This window comes from Anguilla anguilla, chromosome 16, assembly GCF_013347855.1.
Source record: "Anguilla anguilla isolate fAngAng1 chromosome 16, fAngAng1.pri, whole genome shotgun sequence".
NCBI lineage: Eukaryota > Metazoa > Chordata > Actinopteri > Anguilliformes > Anguillidae > Anguilla > Anguilla anguilla.
The window spans coordinates 3,682,001-3,687,678 of record NC_049216.1 but is presented as its reverse complement, the minus strand read 5'-3'; the positions used below and the strand labels follow the sequence as shown (position 1 = coordinate 3,687,678).

Sequence of the window (5,678 nt, the reverse complement as noted above, 5' to 3'; positions counted from 1 at the left end):
GTAAGGGAACTGGGTCTGTAACTCAGGGCTGCAGTGTAGTATAATGATTAGGGAACTGGGTCTGTAACTCAGGGCTGCAGTGTAGTATAATGTTAGGGAACTGGGTCTGTTCTTCAGGGCTGCAGTGTAGTATAACGTAAGAGAACTGGGTCTGTAACTCAGGGCTGCAGTGTAGTATAATGATTAGGGAACTGGGTCTGTAACTCAGGGCTGCAGTGTAGTATAATTGTTAGGGAACTGGGTCTGTACCTCAGGGCTGCAGTGTAGTATAATGGTTAGGGAACTGGGTCTGTTCTTCAGGGCTGCAGTGTAGTATAACGTAAGAGAACTGGGTCTGTAACTCAGGGCTGCAGTGTAGTATAATGATTAGGGAACTGGGTCTGTAACTCTCAGGGCTGCAGTGTAGTATAATGTTAGGGAACTGGGTCTGTAACTCAGGGCTACAGTGTAGTATAATGGTTAGGGAACTGGGTCTGTAACTCAGGGCTGCAATGTAGTATAATGATTAGGGAACTGGGTCTGTAACTCCAGGCTGCAGTGTAGTATAATGGTTAGGGAACTGGGTTTGTAACTCAGGGCTGCAGTGTAGTATAATGATTAGGGAACTGGGTCTGTAACTCAGGGCTGCAGTGTAGTATAATGATTAGGGAACTGGGTCTGTAACTCAGGGCTGCAGTGTAGTATAATGATTAGGGAACTGGGTCTGTAACTCAGGGCTGCAGTGTAGTATAATGATTAGGGAACTGGGTCTGTAACTCAGGGCTGCAGTGTAGTATAATGATTAGGGAACTGGGTCTGTAACTCCGGGCTGCAGTGTAGTATAATGGTTAGGGAACTGGGTCTGTAACTCAGGGCTGCAGTGTAGTATAATGATTAGGGAACTGGGTCTGTAACTCAGGGCTGCAGTGTAGTATAATGGTTAGGGAACTGGGTCTGTAACTCCAGGCTGCAGTGTAGTATAATGGTTAGGGAACTGGGTCTGTAACTCAGGGCTGCAGTGTAGTATAATGATTAGGGAACTGGGTCTGTAACTCAGGGCTGCAGTGTAGTATAATGATTAGGGAACTGGGTCTGTAACTCAGGGCTGCAGTGTAGTATAATGATTAGGGAACTGGGTCTGTAACTCAGGGCTGCAGTGTAGTATAATGATTAGGGAACTGGGTCTGTAACTCAGGGCTGCAGTGTAGTTTAATGGTTAGGGGACTGGGTCTGTACCTCAGGGTTGCAGTGTAGTTTAATGGTTAGGGGACTGGACCTTTTTATTGTATGTAAAATAATCTGTCCAATCCATGTAGGTCATTCTGGAAGAGAATATCTGCTGAATGTAGTAACGTACCGAAGTATATGGCACAGATGTGCCTTTTTCTCTTTCAGTTTTTTTCTGCTTCATACTGCCAGGATGTTAGTTGAAGTCCTTGTCATCTCAGTCACACAAACTGCATGACGCATGGCTTTACGATGATGCGGGAATTCTTTATGTTTTATTATTTTCCTTCATTAGAACACAGTTATGCATCGATGCAAATTATTTTGAACACACCTGCATCCAAAGCACACTCGGTTACAACACAACTAACTAACAGATGTAGTCATATTTAACAATTAATCAGTTCAGGTCATCAACCCTGAGGAAATATGTGTTTAATGCACTTGATTATATGGAATGCTCTTTATATTTGAAGATAATTGTATTTCACCTTTGTGATATCTGCTAAGTGGATTCTGAGGCATTCTTAGGAGGCATTCCCATGTCTTAAAATTAATTTAAAGCAATTTTAACATATTTCGTGACAATTAAATTTTTGTTTATATTAAGTATTTGCCAGTGATATCTTCTGAAAAACATTGTAATCAAACATCATCAGTCTCATGGGGGAAAGGTCTTAGGGAAAAGGTATTGACTGTTTATTGAACAGTTGTGAGAGATGATAGGCTTTTCAGCGGCACTTATATAATCTCAGTTTATAATTTTTCCTCTGCCTTCAGTTTAACAGACCTGTCATCACATTCATAATCGTCCAATTAAAGTGACGGGACAGTTATGGTTTTGGCCGAGATACAGAAAAATTAAGAAAAATAAAAAGAAATCAGAGCACTCTGTAATGCATTTGCATGCAAAAATTAGGCTGGAGAAGCTCATCAGTTTAGTGGTTTAAGCGCTGCAACTGCAGCCATAGATAGAGAGAAAGTGGAAGAGTGAGGGATAGAGAGACAGAAAGTGGGATAGAGATGTGGAAAGAGAGAGAGAGAGTGAAGGGGAAGGCTAGCTACTGTTCTCAAAGTCCCTGGCTTGCCTGTCTTCCTCATATTGGAGTACTGGGCTGGCAGGAGGGGGGGTGTGGGGCCTGGAACCACAACACAACCCCCCAAAAACAAGTCGCTGTGATTAGGCCCTCGGCGCAGATGAAAGGCGGCGCGGCCAATCAGGGATGAGTTATGGCTTCTGAGGGAGGAAGGCATTCTGGGCCGTCTGGGCTGTTACTATTGAAACCAGAAACAGAAACAAACAGTAAAACATCAGCTCTGATGGAGGGGGGGGGGCTGCTTTCTGCTAGGGGGGCAGCCCTGCAAGGGGGGAGGCAGCTCTCTGCTGGGTTGGGGGAAGCTCTGAGACAGAGGGCAGCTTTCTGTGGTAAATGTTAATATAATCAGCTCAGTTTCTGAAGGGCTGGTGGGGGGGTGGGGGGCTTTGAGCAGCAGGCATTCCTTTCCAGTACATACAGTATAACAACCCCCATCCCAAAAGCCCACTTCTGCATAGAGACTAGGGGAGCAGAGTCCTGTACCAGAAGACCACAGAGTCCCGACATCCTCACAGACACACACTACACCCCACTGGGGAATCTGACCCAACCAGCCAACCAGGAGCTGCTTTCACACACACATACACACACACACGCACACACACACACGCGCACACACACACAAACACATATTCACACACACATGCGCACACACACACACATGCACACACACACACACACACATGCACACACTCACACACACATGCATGCACACATGCATGCACTCACACACACACACAAAAGTCCTGTACTTACCTTGTCAATGCACCAGCTGCCACAGTACTTCTTTGTCACTGTGTTTCACTCTGCCAATATCACAGACCGAATGCATGCGCATTTTTGGGAGTGCTGTCAACTTTTTGATTGACAAAATATGGGAGCTCCCTTTGGAATTTCCGCCAGCCGACAATAACGCCGCTCAAGGAACTTAAATTGCTGCTTGCACAAGCTGTGAACTCCAGGAGAAAATGCAGTGTCTGTCATGTGTTAACATCCTAACGTGTGATTCCCTTCTGCCTCCACCCACCAAAACTCAGGCAATCTGTGAGTTAGAAACATTCATACCAGCCTAATTTATCTGTCACAGTGTTACGTCCCCTGCCTCTGCTTGCCTGGGTAGTGCAGGTGGAGGTGGTTGCTTAATTACCTAATTGCCTGATTGCCTCCACCTGCCTGTGGCCAATATAAGCCCAGTAGTATGAGGCAGGGGAGATTTTCTTTTGGGGGGCTTGTGTGTTTTCGTTTGTCCCTTAGTTTGTCATTTAGATTAATAAATGTCTGGGTTTTGTTCTTGTATCAGTTTTTTGGATTAATTTTTTGGTGTATTGGGACTTCGTTTGTTGCGGCCCTTCGAGCCGGCCGTAACAACATGGGGGCTCATCCGGGATCTGCCATCCTACTTCTGACACCGTGGACATTCAGACACTTCCCTACGACGGCGAGGACGCCGTGCGCAGACACACACTTCCCTGCGGCGGCGAGGACGTCGTGCGCAGACACACACTTTCCTGCAGTGGCGAGGACGTGCACAGACGCACACTTCCCTGCGGCAGCAGACTTCCCTGGACAATTCGTGGACATTTGGTATTTTTTATTTTTGTGTAGTTTTGTACAGTAATAAAAAAAAAAAACACCAGTGTACTTTAGTTTGTCTTTTTTTTTGTCTTATGGTGGGGGTGTTACGTCCCCTGCCTCTGCTTGCCTGGGTAGTGCAGGTGGAGGTAGTTGCTTAATTACCTAATTGCCTCCACCTGCCTGTGGCCCAATATAAGCCCAGTAGTATGAGGCAGGGGAGATTTTCTTTTGGGGCTTGTGGTTTGTGTGGAGATCTTTGGTTTTGTGATCTTTGTGTTTTCGTTTGTTTTAGTTTGTCCCTTAGTTTGTAACTTGGATTAATAAATGTCTGGGTTTTGTTCTTAATCAGTTTTTTGGATTGATTTTTTGGTGTATAGGGACATTAAAATATTAATGGGCATGTTTGTAGATAAAGTGTGTATTAGTTTTTTACAATTGGTTATACCCATGTCACACTACTAAGTACACCTTTTCAAAACTCTTAACACAGTTCTCTTTACCAACACGCAGGTTGGCACAACAGTTAATCTTGCCTGCAAAATGCACTAAGTCTACCAAAACACTTCATACATGTCTCAAAATCAATGCATTCTACCATAACACTGGCTAAAGGTGTCACCCAACAAGATCACTTTGTCACTCATAACAGAATGACCTAAAAAACACTAACAACATGTGGCATTACCAGATGCATAATTTTATCTTTGAAAGATCTTTTTCTTTACATAAACCCAAGGTTCTAATACAAAATAAGAATGGCCCTTCGTTACTGCCTGCAATGTAATAAATTATTTTAATGAATCAATAATGCAGCAATATTTATCAATATGCTTTATTTTTGCCATATTTTTGCATGTGCAGTTGTACTGCAATTCTAAAATGCCAACACAAAACGAAACACAAAATGAAACAACATTTCCAATACCGTATTATCAAAACAAACAAACAAAAAAACACATACTGAATGTATAGAATACTCGTTGATAAACATGTACATCATTGCTACGCGGTCCTCTGGATTGGGCCACAAGTTCTCATCGACGTCACACCGTATATTCTCTCTTGCAATACACCTGTACTATTGTAAAATGCAATTCAGTCACGTGCCCTTGCAGAATGCCAAATCTTACCTGTTGGTTTGCTGGAATATTCGCACAATAGATGCCACTGTTGAGCATGGCAGATTTGTCTACACCCTCAGTCCAGCCTCTCTCATTGAGAGACCATGATTTATCACATGATCAATTATAGTAGCCCTAATCTCATCGGAGACTACTGTTCCCTCTCTGCGGTCTTCCACCACCCCTACGCCCACCTCTCCCTCTCCTGGCCACTCCAGCACCCACTCCTCTGTCTCTGGCAGGGTCCATGTTTGGATAAAAAAAAAATCAATCCAAAGTTGTCCCCTTGTGTACAGATGGTAATGAAGGCGAAGACAAAACACCTGGGTAGGTCATCAGCTAAAAGGGGGATCGGCTGTGGCTGTTCTAATTTTTTTGTATTCTTTTTATTTTTTGATTTTCAATATATTTCAATATGATATTACCTTGGGAATGTATCAAATTGCTGTCTAAATCATTTTTGCTATGTTTTTAACTCAGGTTTAACAGTTTTGAAATCAGTACGTTAACATGTGCAAAAAGTGCTGTAAAATAGAGTATTGCTGGTGGTTGTGTGTGAGTGAGAAAAGGATTCATGAATTTTGAAAGATGTTGTCATTGAATGCATTTTGTGTCAAAGCAATGAAAAATGGTCCACAGTTTAGTCCACATAGAATGCTGTTGTGCTAACTGTGTGAAG

At 43.4% G+C, this 5,678-nt stretch overlaps 1 long non-coding RNA gene across 1 annotated transcript; it reads right to left on the bottom strand.

Annotated features, from left to right (window-relative positions):
* Positions 1-1,402: 1,402 nt before the first annotated feature.
* LOC118215562 lies at positions 1,403-3,206 on the bottom strand. The gene is made up of 2 exons (XR_004762844.1): positions 3,060-3,206; positions 1,403-2,481 (listed from the first exon to the last, which is right to left on the bottom strand). It is a non-coding gene; the product is annotated as an uncharacterized LOC118215562 (long non-coding RNA).
* Positions 3,207-5,678: the final 2,472 nt, after the last annotated feature.